Genomic DNA, 16011 nt, shown 5'->3' with positions numbered 1-16011 from the left:
TATGACAGCACATAAAGCAGAGTAGACAGTCAGCTCTGAGTCTAGTGACGCACATAAGCAGACATCAGCTCTGAGTCTAGTGACCAAGTACATAAAGTAGACAGTCAGCTCTGAGTCTAGTACTTTCCACAGAGGGTCATACAGACGATCGGACGCTACAGACGATAGTGAGAGACCGAGTTCGGATGTCTCCTGGTCTGACCAACACTGCTCTATCTCTGTCACCTTTCACCTCAGATGGATGTCTCCTGGTCTGACCAACATGCTCTACTCTGTCTTTCACCTCAGATGGGATGTCTCCTGGTCTGACCAACACTGCCTACTCTGTCACCTTTCACCTCAGATGGGATGTCTCCTGGTCTGCAACACTGCTCTATCTCTGTCACCTTTCACCTCAGATGGGATGTCTCCTGGTCTGACCAACACTGCTCTTATCTCTGTCACCTTTCACCTCAGATGGGATGTCTCCTGGTCTGACCAACACTGCTCTAGCTCTGTCTCCTTTCACCTCAGATGATGTCTCCTGGTCTGACCAACACTGCTCTATCTCTGTCACCTTTCACCTCAGATGGGATGTCTCCTGGTCGACCAACACTGCTCTATCTCTGTCACCTTTCACCTCAGATGGGATGTCTCTGGCTGACCAACACTGCTCTAGCCTCTGCTCCTTTCACCTCAGATGGGATGTCTCCTGGTCTGACCAACACTGCTCTAGTTCTGTCACCTTTCACCTCAGATGGGATGTCTCCTGGTCTGACCAACACCGCTCTGTCACCTTTCACCTCAGATGGGATGTTCTCCTGGTCTGACCAACACTGCTCTATCTCTGTCACCTTTCACCTCAGATGGGATGTCTCCTGGTCTGACCAACACTGCTCTATCTCTGTCACCTTTCACCTCAGATGGGATGTCTCCTGGTCTGACCAACACTGCTCTATCTCTGTCACCTTTCACCTCAGATGGGATGTCTCCAGGTCTGACCAACACTGCTCTGTCACCTTTCACTCAATGGGATGTCTCCTGGTCTGACCAACACTGCTCTATCTCTGTCTCCTTGTTCACCTCAGATGGGATGTTCTCCTGGTCTGACCAACACTGCTCTATCTCGTCACCTTTCACCTCAGATGGGATGTCTCCTGGTCTGACCAACACTGCTCTAGCGCTGTCTCCTTTCACCTCAGATGGGATGTCTCCTGGTCTGACCAAACACTGCTCTGGCTCTGTCACCTTTCACCTCAGATGGGATGTCTCTGGTCTGACCAACACTGCTCTGCCTGTCACCTTTCACCTCAGATGGGAACTGTCTCCTGGTTTCTGACCAACACTGCTCTGCCTGTCACCTTCACCTCAAGATGGGATGTCTCCTGGTCTGACCAACACTGCTCTGTCACTGTCTCCTTTCACCTCAGATGGGAGTCTCCTGTCTGACCACACTGCTCTATCTCTGCACCTTTCACCTCAGATGCTGTGGATTGAGATGCACCCAATGAAAAACAACATACATACAGTTGAAGTCGGAAGTTTACATACACCTTAGCCAAATACATTAAACTCAGTTTTTCACAATTCCTGACAATTAATCCTAGTAAAGAATTCCCTGCCTTAAGTCAGTTAGGATCACCACTTTATTTTAAGAATGTTAAATGTCAGAATAATAGCAGAGAGAATTATTTATTTCAGCTTTTATTTCTTTCATCACATTCCCAGTGGTCAGAAGTTTACATACCTCAAATTAGATATTTGGTAGCGATGCCTTTAAATTGTTTAACTTGGGTCAAACATTTCGGGTAGCCTTCCACAAACTTCCCACAATAAGTTGGGTGAATTTTGGCCCATTCCTCCTGACAGAGCTGATGTAACTGAGTCAGGTTTGTAGACCTCCATGCTCGCACACGCTTTTTCAGTTCTGCCACAAATGTTCTATAGGATTGAGGTCAGGCTTGTGTGATGGCCACTCCAGTACCCTGACTTTGTTGTTCTTGAAGCCATTTTTCCACAACTTTGGAAGTATGCTTGGGTATTTGTCACATTTGGAAGACCCATTTTCGACCAATCTTCCACACATAACGATGGTCATTATGACCAAAAAGTTATATTTTTGTTTCATCAGACCAGAGGAATTTCTCAAAAAAGTACAATCTTTGTCCTCATGTGCAGGTGGCAAACCGTTGTCTTGGCTTTTTTATGGCGGTTTTGGAGCAGCTTCTTCCTTGCTGACGCCTTTCAGTTATGTCCATATAGGACTCGTTTTACTGTGATATATTGATACTTTTTGTACCTGTTTCCTCAGCATCTTCACAAGGTCCTTTACTGTTGTTCTGGATTGATTTGGCCCACTTTACACCAAAGACGTTCATCTCTAGGATTCTCTCTTGCAGCACAGCCCCCCAGACATGGTGAGACAGACAGACCTGCAGCACAGCCCCCCAGACATGGTGAGACAGACAGACAGTTTTCTTAAAATGTGTAGTGTCATGTCCTTTAGCATTGGTTGGATTTCTGTGATGAAAATGAACGGAGGGTCGATGTCTAGATGGATGTTCCATGGTTGTGGTTTGTTTCAGGGTCTCATCCGGTATCTTCTCTGCCCCAACACTTTGTTCACATGAGAGGACTGCCCTTCCAAGCCACAGGAGATGACATCGTTCAGGTATTGTTTGTGTGGTTTCCACTACCGTCTCAGAGCGAGACCGTGCTAACTAGCGTCAGAGAAGATTGAACAAACGATGACTTTCTGTAACACTCAAGAGTCAGAAGTTTGATATTGGTCTGTCAGTTCTTCTGTCCTCTAGCGCTGTCGAGGATACTGGTGGAGTTCGGTCCGGACGGGAGGGCCAGCGGAGAGGCTGATGTTTACTTCACATCACACCAAGACGCCGTCTCAGCCATGACCCGGGACAAGGCACACATGCGTACGTCTGTGTACAGTATCAGTCAAAAGTTTTAGATGCACCTACTCATTCCAGGGTTTTTCTTTATTTATACTATTTTCTACACGTGGTCATCCTACCCTGAACTGGTTTTCTGTTTCTATGCAGAAGAGAGATACATTGAGCTGTTCCTGAATTCAACATCATCTGACGAGGGGGAATGAAGGTTGCCAGGTTGGTCTGAATTAAACATTTAAAATATTGTTCATCATGTATGCACAGTCACTTTAACCATATCTACATACTACCTCAATCAGCCTGACTAACCAGTGTCTGTATATAGCCTCGCTACTTTATATATTCTCTCTACTGTATATAGCCTGTCTTTTTACTGTTTTATTTCTTTACTTACTTATTGTTCACCTAATACCTTTTTGCACTATTGGTTAGAGCCTGTAAGTAAGCATTTCACTGTAAGGTCTACACCTGTTGTGTTAGGCGCACGTGACAAACTTTGATTTGATAATATTGGCTTACTGATTTTAGGCTCTGAGTCTGTTGTGATTCTGTCTGCAGGGGTTCTCAGCGGAGATGACCTGTGTATCAGAGGTGGAAATCCCCGTCGACTGGATGTGGCACCATTTGTAAAGGTGTAGAATATAATAATAAACTACGTTAATCCAATCTGACTCCCATTTATTATGTGAATAAATACAACAGTCCCTGTACGTCTCTGGAGGAATCGCGTCACGGTAGAGCCTCCTTCACTTCTGACTGTAACAGCTTAACTTGCACCGTTATGTAGTTATTAAGAGATACAGCCAATCCGTGTTCCAGCATTAGAGGCAAGCAGATCAGAGATGTCCAGGTTGGAACCCAAGGATGTGTAGTGTGTGTATATATAACTAGCAATAGACCTACTGAATTATACAACATATAGTCCAAAAAGGATGTGTATATATAACTAGCAATAGACCTACTGATTATACAAATATAGTCCAAAAAGGATGTGTTATATAATAATAGCATAGACCTACATGAATTATAACAACATATAGTGTCCAAAAAGGATGTGTATATATAACTAAAGCAATGACCTACTAGTTATACAACATATAGTCCTAAGGATGTGTTATATATAACTACCATATGACTTACTGAATTATACAACATATAGTCCTAAAGAGATGTGTAATATACTAGCAATAGACTACTGAATTATACACATAAGTCAAAAAGGTGTGTATTTATATAGCAATAACTATGAATTATCAACATATAGTCCAAAAGGATGGTGTATTATAACTAGCAATAGACTACTGATTATACAAATATAGTCCAAAGGAACTGTAAAATGCATTTACTCAATTAGTCACAAAATAATTAATTCAAGCAGTTAGTGTAACATGACAGTCTACTCCACCAATAGGCTACTTACAGTTCCGAATCATCTCTTGAGGGGAAAAAAAGATTGTGTGATACACAGGAGCCTTGGTAGAAAAGTTCTCAAAAGTATGAAATTACACTGTCCTTTTAACACATTACAGAGAACTCACCCCAACCTGAATGAACATTGCTTTGCAAGTAAAAACAAAAAGAGGAACCACCCAGATTCTAATGAATATTTAAATGATCGCGCGCATTTGTGTTGCTCTTTGAAGCAATCTGCCATCAAAGACGGACAGATCAGTTCTTCATGCCCCGTTCGCTAAACAATACAGTTCCCTGTAAAATACCCAGTTTCCCTGTAACAATACACCAGTTTCCCTGTGGACAATACATCCAGTTTCCCTGTGAACAATACAAGTTTCCTGTAACAATACCCGTTTCCTGTAACATACATCAGTTCCCTGTAAAACAAAGTTCCTGTAATACCCAGTTCCTGAATTCGTTTCTACAATACACCGTTTCTCGTAACACACGTTGTAAGACAATTCCAGTTTCCCTGTAACAATACACCCAGTTTCCTGTGACATACACCCGTTTCCTGTACATACACCCCGTTTTCCCTGTAACAATACATCCAGTTTCCCTGTGACAATACACCCAGTTTCCTTAACTACATTCCTGACCTATCCAGTTTCCTCTGTAACAATACACCAGTTTCCCATGTAACATAACACCCATTCCGAACTCACCGTTTTCCCTGGTAAAATACATCAGTTTCCCGTAAAATCGTTTCCCTGTAACAATACCCCAGGTTCTCCTGTACAAATACCATTCTTTCTGTACAACATCCAGTTTCCCTTAACAATACATCCAGTTCCCTGTAACAATACACCAGTTTTCCCTGTAACAATCATCCATTTCCTGTAAAATTACATCCGCAGTTTCCCTGTAACAATACACCCAGTCTTCCGCTGTATACAACTCACCAGTTCCCTTTGTAACAATACACCCAGTTTCCCTTGTAACAAATACAACAGTCCTGAACAATACCAGTCAACCATACATTCCAGTTCCCTGTAACAATACACCCAGTTTCCTTAACATACATAGTCTGTACTCACAGTTCCCTGTAACAATCACCAGTTCCATGTAAATACCTCATTCTGTAATACATCTTTCCCTTTAAACATACATCAGTTTCTGTAAACATAACACCAGATTCCTTGTCATACATCCAGTTTCTCCGTATAACAATATCACCAGTTTTCCCTTAAACAATACACCCAGTTTCCCTGTGACAATACACGGCCAGTTTTCCTGTAACAACATACATCCAGTTCCTGTAACATACACCCAGTTTCCTGCTAAACAATACCATCAGTTTCCTTACAAACATCCGTTTCCCTTAACACATACATCCAAGTTCCCTTGTAACAATACATGTCCAGTTTCCCTGTAAACATTAACACCAGTTTCCTGTAACAATGCACCCGTAGCCCTTTCACGGACTCTTGAACCATTCAACGGGACAATGTCATTCACACAGTAACATTAATTTAGTCGTTCAAGTTTCAGCGGTATTCGGCACGGCCTCCCAACGCCAGTGACCCCCAGGACTTCTGTGGGACATCTCCCGAGAGATTCCCTCAGATAAGGTGTGTTTGACCCGTGATGGCCAGCTTTTCCAAACAAGGAAGTAAATAGTGAGTCGTCACACTGCTCCCAGCCAGTTATCACCTCTGCATTCTTCCACTACATAGAATGTACTCGGTCTGGATTTAACGTCTGCTCTGGTGAACGGACAATAAGAGTGACTGTGTTTTTTCGTCCAACAGGAAAGCTCGGCAAATGAGGGTGAGGTTATGGAAGAGCATTCATATGACTTTAGCAGATGTCATTACAGATCTCTGATCAGAGCCGACTAACATGTAGGGAGTCATTTAGCAGACTCTCTGATCCAGAGACACTACAGTAGTGAGTCATTTAGCAGACTCTCTGATCCAGAGACACTACAGTAGTGAGTCATTTAGCAGACTCTCTGATCCAGAGCCACTACAGTAGTGAGTCATTTAGCAGACTCTCTGATCCAGAGACACTACAGTAGTGAGTCATTTAGCAGACTCTCTTATCCAGAGCCACTACAGTAGTGAGTCATTTAGCAGACTCTCTGATCCAGAGTCACTTACTGTCAGGAACATGTTGTGATTCAGTCTGAGTTGACTAACGGTTCCTAATCTCAGTGGATGGTGATGTCAGAGAGGAGATATCATAGATCATTACAATATAAATAAAAACCAGGCTTGGAAAAACTTCAGTTTATTGTTGAGTAAAGAAACATTTACATCTTGAGAATCAGATAAATTCTGTCTAACATCACCCAGATAATTACAGAGCTGGCAGATAATCAATAGAATCCCTTTTTTAAATTTTAATTATTTTAATTTCTTAATTAAAAAGTTAGACAATGTTGCATTTTGTCCCACTGTTGTCAAACCAAAGCTTTGCACCAGGTTTAGATCAACCATGAACAAAAACAATTCAATGTTTCACCAAAATGTCATATCTGATAAAATATCAATCCTACTTTGAATGTGTCACAATAAATGTTTTGAGTAAAAAGTTCAGATACCTACACATGATGCAAAATACTTTTCACCTAACCTAGAGAACATGAAAACACAACCTGGGACCTGAACGGTTTGTGCAAATCATTCCACTCTTAGCCATATGCCAAACATGGTTTGAATAGCACAAACAGATCTGGGACCAGGCTATGAAACATGGTTTGAATAGCACAAACAGATCTGGGACCAGGCTATGGAAATATATACCTTTTCATGGAGTCATTGAAGTTCGTCAGACGTCTGAAACCATTCGAGATGAGAAGCTTAAAGTCCGTTTTCCATTAAGTTAAAGCTGCACTGTGCAGAAATCGCTCCGCYATTTCCTTATTGCTAAAATTCTAATAGTTGGCCTAATTTCAGTTTGTGACAAAACAATCATATATAGTGTAGAGGAATCATTGTTCAATCCAAACCAGTGAAATATCTTTTCCATAACCAAATATATTGTATTTTMAAGCTGGTGTAAAAAAAAAAAAATGAAAGTGAAAGATGCAAAAACAAAATGGGAAGCATAGAAATAGTCCGCATAGAACACATCTACCGCTTCTTAGACTGGCTTTCAATGAGAAGGACAGATCTATAACTCGCATTTCTATGTGAAATCGGTCAAACCGCCCAAAAAGTTTCATATCGCAGCGTTAAGTTGTCAGACAGAAAGTTAGTCTGTCCCTTTTAGATATTTTGTCAGTGAATGACACTGCATTCCAGAGAGAGATGAGGAAGTGTGAGTCTCAGGATGGGCTGGAGGCATACTGCTGCAGTAGCTGAGAGTAGCAGGTGTCACAGACGTGTTCAGGGTTGATGGAAGAGGGAAGAGGAAGCTCATTGGTCAGACAGAGGTCACAGAACACCCCTCGACAGTTAGCACACCGTCTCTGTAGAGAGAAGAGAAACATTTAATACACCGTCTCCATAGAGAAACAGTCACTACACCGTCTCCATAGAGAAACAGTCACTACACCGTCTCCATAGAGAAACAGTCACTGAGCGTTCCATAGAGAAACAGTCATAACCGGTCTCATAGAGAATACAGTCATACACGTCTCCATAGAGAAACATTTAATAACACCGTCTCGTAGAGAAACAGTCACTACAAGTCGTCCATAGAGAAACAGTCCACTACAGCGTCTCCATAGAGAAACAGTTACACCAACGTTCCATAGCAGAACAGTCCTACACCGTCTCCATAGAGAAACATCATGTCAACCGTCTCATAGAGAACAGTCACTGGCACGTCTCCATAGAGAAACAGTCACTGCACCGTCTCATAGAGAAACAGTCACTGCACTCTTCCAATAGAGAACAGTCACTCAAGCGTCTCCATAAGAAGACGTCTCAAACAGCGCACGTCTCCATAGAGAAACAGTCACTACAGCCGCTCCATAGAGAACAGTCACTCAAGTCGTTCCATAAGAGCAACAGTCACTTGCAACCGGTCTCCCATAGAGAAACAGTCACTGCACGTCTCCATAGAGAAACAGTCACTACCGCGTTCCATAGAGAAACAGTCACTGACCGTCTCCATAGAGAACACAGTCACTACAGTCTCCATAGAGAAACAGTCACTAGGCGCGTCTCCATAGAGAAACAGTCATCAGTACCACCGTCTCCATAGAGAAACAGTCACTACAGCGTCTCCATAGAGAAACAGTCAAAACCGTCTCCATAGAGAACAGTCACTCAGCACCGTCTCTCATAAGAGAACCAAGTCCTGCACGTCTCCATAGAGAAACAGTCACTACAGTCCTGTCCTAGTCTAGGAATACAGTCACTACAACCGTGTCCCATAGAGACACAGTCACTTACAACGCGTCTCCATAGAGAAACAGTCACTAGCACGTCTCCATAGAGAAACAGTCATACACGCGTCTCATAGAGAAAACAGTCACTACACGTCTCATAGAGAAAGTCCTACCGTCTAGACTCACTAGGCCTATAGGAGAACAGTCCACTGACACGTCTCCATAGAGAAACAGTCACTAACACCGTCTCTCCTAGAGACAGACAGTCACTGCACGGTCTCATAGAGAACAGTCACTACACAAACTCTCATAGAGAAACAGTCCTACTGCACGTCTCCATAGAGAACAGTCACTACACAAACACGTCTCCATGAGAAACGTCACTCACCGTCTCCATAGAGACAGTCACACCGTCTCCATAGAGGAAACAGTCACTAGCACCGTCTTCCTAGAGAAACAGTCACTACGCACGTCTCCATAGAGAAACGTCCACTAGCCGTCTCCATAGAGAAACAGTCTACACGTCTACCATAGAGAAAGTCATACACCGTCTCCATAGAGAAACAGTCACTACACCGTCTCCATAGAGAAACAGTCACTAATGCAACCGTCTCCATAGAGAAACAGTCACACCGGTTCCATAGAGAATCCCCACCGTCTCCATAGAGAAACAGTCCTTACAGCCTCTCCATAGAGAAAGTCACTACACGTCTCCATAGAGAACAGTCAGCTACACCGTCTCATAGAGAAGTCATACAGCGTCTCACATAGAAAACGTCACTAAGCGTCTCCATAGAGAAACAGTCACTGCACCGTTCCATTAGAGAAACAGTCACTACACCGTCTCCATAGAGAAACAGTCACTACAGCGTCTCATAGAGAACAGTCACTACAGCGTCTCCATAGAGAAACAGTCACTACACCGTCTCCATAGAGACAGTCCACTAAGCGCGTCTCATAGAGAACAGTCACTACAACCGTCTCCATAGAGAACAGTCACTACAGCAGTCTCTATAGAGAAACAGTCCTACACCGTCTCCATAGAGAAACAGTCCACATAGCGGTCTCCATAGAGAAAGTCACTACAGCGTCTCCATAGAGAAACAGTCACTACAGCGTCTCCATAGAGAACAGTCACTACACCGTCTTCATAGTAGAAACAGTCCACTAACGTCTCCATAGAGAAACGTCCATAGCATCGCGTTCTCATAGAGAAAACAGTCACTACACGTCTCCATAGAGAAACAGTCACTACACGCGTCTCCATAGAGAAACAGTCACTACAACCGTCTCCATAGAGAAACAGTCCTACACGCGTCTCCATAGAGAAACAGTCACTACACGTCTCCATAGAGAAACAGTCATGCACCGTCTCCATAGAGAAACAGTCACTACCTTACACCCGTACTCCATAGAGAACAGTCACTACAAGGCGTCTCCATAGAGAAACAGTCACTACAGCCGTCTCCATAGAGAACCAGTCACTACACCGTCTCCATAGAGAAACAGTCACTACAGCAGTCTCATAGAGACAGTCACTACCGTCTCATAGAGAAACAGTCACTATAGCGTCTCATAGAGAAACAGTCATACTGCGTTCCATAGAAGAAACAGTCACTCACCGTCTCCATAGAGAAACAGTCACTACACGTCTCATAGAGAAACAGTCACTACAGTCCATAGGAAACAGTCCCTGGCACCTCTCTATAGAGAAACAGTCACTACGCGTCTCCATAGAGAAACAGTCACTACACCGTCTCCATAGAGAAACAGTCACTGCAGCGTCTCCATAGAGAAACAGTCCACATGCAGTCTCCATAGAGAAACAGTCACTCGTCTCCATAGGAACAGTCCACGGCGTCTCCATAGAGAAAACAGTCACTACAGAGTCTCCATGAGAACAGTCCCTGCACCGGTCTACATAGAGAAAGTCAACTGCACGCGTCTCCATAGAGAAACAGTCAACTAGCACACGTTCTCATAGAGAAACATGCACCTCACAACGCGTCTCCATAGAGGGGAAACAGTACTACGATCCAACCGTCTCTCATCCGGAGAAAGATACGTTCAAGGAACGTATGCTGTCTCAATACAGGCAGAATTGATGTTCAGTTCCAGTTTGGCCAGAGACTGGAGAGAACTGCAGAGATGCACACTTCCACATGGACTCTTGTAGTGGGCTCCGTGGGAAGATCATGAGGATGTAAAACAAGGTCAGTGTATCAGTTTGAGGAGGCCATTATGTCTGAAGAAAAGAGTGGTGGTGGAGTACCTTGGTCTTAGTCATGGACTCGTCCTGTTCACATAGAGAGCAGATGGATGCCTGGTGAATCTCAAGACAAGACTGGTCCTGGAAACGAGAACGTCTGCATTAGGTATATTTAACATTACAGTGGGAAAGTATTAAGACCCTTCCCCTTTTCTACATTAGTTACGTTACAGCCTATTCTACAATGGATTAAATAAAAACCACGAAATCTACACACACAACCCATGATGACAGAGAAACAGGCTTTTTGCCATTAAAAAAACCAGTTACCTTATTTACATAGGTATTCAGACCTTTGCTATGAACTCGAATTTGAGCTCAGTTGCATCCTGTTTCCATTGATCATCCTTGAGATGTTTTCTACAACTTGATTGGAGTCCACCTGTGGTAAATTCAATTGGTTGGACATGATTTGGAAAGGCACACACCTGTCTATATAAGGTCCCACAGTTGACAGTGCATGTCAGAGAAAAACCGAGCCATGAGGTCGAAGGAATTGTCTGTAGAGCTCCGAGAGAGGATTGTGTCGAGGCAAAATCTGGGGAATGGTACCAAAACATTTCTGCAGCATTGAAGGTCCTCAAGAACAGTGACCTCCATCATTTAAACGGAAGGAGTTTGGAACCACCAAGACTTTTCCTAGAGCTGGCCACCGGCCAAACTGAGCAATCGGGGAGGAAGGGCCTTGGTCAGGGAGGTGACCAAAAACCGATGGTCACTCTGACAGAGCTCCAGAGGTCCTCTTGGAGATGGGAGAACCTTCCAGAAGGCCAACCATCTCTGCAGCACTCCACCAATCAGCCCTTTATGGTAGAGTGACCAGACAGAAGCCACTCCACAGTAAAAGGCACACATGACAGCCTCCTTGGAGTTTGCCTTAAAGACTCAGACATGAGAAACAGGACTCTCTGGTCTGATGAAACCAATATTGAACTCTTTGTCCTGAATGTCAAGCGTCACATCTGGAGAAAACCTGGCACCAATGCCTACGGTGAAGCATGTTGGTGGCAGCATCATGTGTGGGAAAGATGAACGAAGCAAAGTACAGAGAGATCCTTGTTGAACCTGCTCCAGAGTGCTCAGAACCTCAGACTGGGGCGAGGTTCACCTTCCAACAGGACAACAACCCTAAGCACACAGCCAAGACAACGCAGGAGGCTTCGGGACAAAGTCTCAATGTCCATGAGTGGCCCAGCCAGAGCCCGGACTTGAACCCGATCGAACATCTCTGGAGAGACCTGAAAATAGCTCCCCATCCAACCTGAACAGAGCTTGAGAAGATCTGCAGAGAGGAATGGGAGAAACTCCCCAAATACAGGTGTGCCAAGTTTGTAGTGTCATACCCAAGACCACTCAAGGCTGTAATCACTGCCAAAGGTGCTTCAACAAAGTACTGAGTAAAGGGTCTGAATACTTATGGAAATGTTATAGTTTTTACTGTTTATAAACTTGTAAAAAATATTTTGTCAGAATAATAGCAGAGAGAATGATTTATTTCAGCTTTTTATTTCTTTCATCACATTTCCCAGTGGGTCAGAAGTTTTACATACACTCAATTAGTATTTGGTAGCGATGCCTTTAAATTGTTTAACTTGGGTCAAACTTGTCGAGTCCCTTCCACAAACTTCCCACAATAAGTTGGGTAAATTTTGGTCCATTCCTCTGACAGAGCTGGTGTAACTGAGTCGGGTTTGTAGGCCTCTTTGCTCACACAACACTTTTTCAGTTCTGCACCACCATTTTCTATAGGATTGAGGTCAGGGCTTTGTGATGGCACTCCAATACCTTGACTTTGTTGTACTTAAGCCATTTTGCCACAATTTTGGAATTATGCTTGGGGTCATTGTCCATTTGGAAAGACCCATTTGCGACCAAGATTTAACTTCCTGACTGATGTCTTGAGATGTTGCTTCAATATATCCACATAATATTCCATCCTCATGATGCCTATTTTTTTGTGAAGTGCACAGTCCCTCCTGCGCAAGCACCCACAAATTGATGCTGCCCCCCCAGTGCTTCACGGTTGGGATGGTGTTCTTCGGCTTGCAAGCCTCCCTTTATCCTCCACACAAACGATGGTCATTTGACCAAACAGTTGTATTTTTTTTTTGCATCAGACAGAGGACATTTCTCCAAAAAGTACGTACCTTGTCCCCATGTGCAGTTGCAAACCGTAGTCTGGTTTTATTTTATGGCGGTTTTGGAGCAGTGGCTTCTTCCTTGCTGAGTGGCCTTTCAGGTTATGTCGATATAGGACTCGTTTTACTGTGGATATAGATACTTTTGTGTACCGGTTTTCCTCCAGCATCTTCACAAGGTCCTTTGCTGTTGTTTGGGATTGATTTGCACTTTTCACACGCAAAGTACGTTCATCTCGGAGACAGAACGCTCTCCTTCCTGAGCGGTATGACGGTTGCGTGGTCCCTTGTGTTTATACTTGTGTACTATTGGTTTGTACAGATGAACATGGACTTAGGCATTTGGAATTGCTCCAAGCATGAACCAGACTCCAATTTTTTGATTTTCCATGATGTCAAGCAAAGAGGCACTGAGTTTGAAGATAGTGGCCTTGAAATACATCCACAGGTACACCTCCAATTGACTCAAATGATGTCAGAAGCTATCAGAAGCTTCTAAGCCATGACATAATTTTCTGGAATTTTCCAAGCTGTTTAAAGGCACAGTCACTTAGTGTATGTAAACTTCTGACCCACTGGAATTGTGATACAGTTAATTTTTAGTGAAAAATATGGTCTGTAAACAATTGTGGGAAAATGACTTGTGTCATGCACAAAGTAGATGTCCTAACGGACTTGCCAAAACTAATCGTTTGTTAACAAGAAATTTGTGGAGTGGTTGAAAAATGAGTTTTAATGACTCCAACCTAAGTGTTGTAAACTCTCCGACTTCAACTGTATTTAACACTTCAAATTGGTAGAAACCCCTTGTACATCTGGAAATACCGTAGTTTGAAGAGACTTCAGGAATCTTACCTGCTCCTCTGGTTTTGTGAGAAGACCTAGAGAGAGAGAGAGAGATGTCAAGCTATTGGTTCGTAAGGCGATGCAGTGGACAACACTGTAACATGTATTCAGGACTAAACCAAAGAGACATGTATTCAAGGACTAAACCAAAGAGACTGTATTCAGGACTAAACCAAGAGACATGTTTCAGGACTAAACCAAAGAGCACTGTTAGGGACTAAACCAAAGAGACATGTATTCAGGACTAAACCAAAGAGACATGTATTCAGGACTAAACCATGCTTACATGTTTGAGCCCAGACTGCTCTTGTCCTCCAAGATTTTGCACAGTTGCTCCTTCTCCTTTTTGACGGCCTCCAGTTCCTATGACAGAACAACGTGGCCATGTCAGTCCTTGAATAGACAGAGACTTCAGGGTGGTTTTCATGTTGGGTCTACCTTCCTGATGTCGTCCACCTGTCTGGGGTCTCCCTGGGGTGTTGAGGCCCTCTTCTCCCCAGGGTGTATGTACGGGCCACCACCTCCCTGCTCTCTCTCCTTCCTCAGCTCCTGCTCCAGACTCCATCTAATACGTTTTTATATCAAGTACAAAACCTTGAAATCTGAACAAATAATGAATATGTTTATAGAGCAGTACGAGCCGCAGTGTTGGTCCCTTGTTCATGAAATAAAAAGATCACAGAAATGATCAAAACGAACATTTTTATTTCTCTCAAATTTTAAGCACGAATTTGTGAGCATCATCCTCGCCAAGATAATCCATCCACCTGACAGGTGTGGCATATAAAGAAGCTGACTAAACAGCATGATCATTACACAGGTGCACCTTGAGCTGGGGACAATAAAAAGCCACTCTAAAATGTGCAGTTGTGTCACAACAACACAATGCCACTGATGTCTCAAGTTTTTAGGCAGCGTGCAATTGGCATGCTGACTGCAGGAATGTTCAACAGAGCTGTAACCAGATTATTAAAATGTTAATTTCTCTACCATAAGCCACCTTCAATGTCATTTTAGAGAATTCGGTAGTACGTTCAACTGGCCTTACAACCGCAGACTGCCTCTGCGAGCAGGCCTTTCTAAATCGACCTGGCCCGGGTATCCTGGAAGGACACTGACCTCATCCCGTCAGTAGAGGATGCCTGGTCGTTCTTTAAAAGTGCCTTCCTCACCATCTTAAATAAGCATGCCCCTTTCAAAAAATGTAGAAACGGACCGTCATGTCCTCGCTAATGTGTCGATTATGTGTAGACACAATAACGGCTAGTAACAACTGCGTTTTGGGTAGGGCGACAGAGTCTGCCGCGCACTCTTCATTAATCAATCTTGTCAAACTAAGCACACGTAGTGTTGAGAGTGGGGATCTTTAAAAATATTGAACTCTACTAATGAACAACGCACTTCATTGAATAAAGATGTTATGGCAACTAAGTGACTATACAATAATATATATATACCTTTAGCTCAACTGGGTAGTGACTACCAAATATCTAGCTATATATAATAATACTGACATAGCAATATTGAAGATATGATTTGCTAATACGTAACGAGGAGAATAGTCACAAAAATAGATAATTTTTACATACTAAATTCAGTAATTATACAACCTTACTCCGCCTCAGAAAAAATAGATTTTAGTTGTATATACAAACAGATAGGTTGTATTCAATTCGTGTTTTCTCAAAAACATAGTGTTAGTTGGGCTCAAAATCCAATTACACCACCTGATTCTGCTCCATCTGTTATCCACATTATTACAAGGCGTGAAGTCTATGATATCAACGGTCTAGCAACTGGTCCCTTATTATATGTAAATTCAAAGAACTCCTTAGATGGTTTACAATCCAATGGGTATATAATTCACTATTCCAGAGACCTGCGCTACTGCCATTTTAGAAAGTTTCCGATGTTCACCACATCGAAACATCTCAACAAGGGAGAGTATGTCATGATGTAAACTGATCATTTAACTAAAGTGCTAAACGAGTTTCAATTGTATGATCACTCGTACTGTTCCATTAGATATAGAAGGGCTAGATGGCTTAATCCCCAACTAGAGTTCACTAGAACCTTTGTAACACCAAAAATGTAGCGATCAGACGTATACTGATGCGAATAGTCTACTATACC

General features: G+C 43.1%; 2 long non-coding RNA genes across 2 annotated transcripts; both read right to left on the bottom strand.

Annotated features, from left to right (window-relative positions):
- Positions 1 to 6559: 6559 nt before the first annotated feature.
- LOC139024542 (uncharacterized) lies at positions 6560 to 11061 on the bottom strand. The gene is made up of 2 exons (XR_011475880.1): positions 10898 to 11061; positions 6560 to 7758 (listed from the first exon to the last, which is right to left on the bottom strand). It is a non-coding gene; the product is annotated as an uncharacterized lncRNA (long non-coding RNA).
- A 2896-nt stretch (positions 11062 to 13957) lies between these two features.
- Positions 13958 to 15069, bottom strand: LOC139024543 (uncharacterized). The gene is made up of 3 exons (XR_011475881.1): positions 14317 to 15069; positions 14097 to 14241; positions 13958 to 14019 (listed from the first exon to the last, which is right to left on the bottom strand). It is a non-coding gene; the product is annotated as an uncharacterized lncRNA (long non-coding RNA).
- Positions 15070 to 16011: the final 942 nt, after the last annotated feature.

This window comes from Salvelinus sp. IW2-2015, unplaced genomic scaffold (genome assembly GCF_002910315.2).
Source record: "Salvelinus sp. IW2-2015 unplaced genomic scaffold, ASM291031v2 Un_scaffold1630, whole genome shotgun sequence".
Classification (NCBI taxonomy): Eukaryota; Metazoa; Chordata; class Actinopteri; order Salmoniformes; family Salmonidae; genus Salvelinus; species Salvelinus sp. IW2-2015.
Note: the sequence above shows the minus strand (reverse complement) of the source record. Positions and strands in the feature narration are given on the sequence as shown.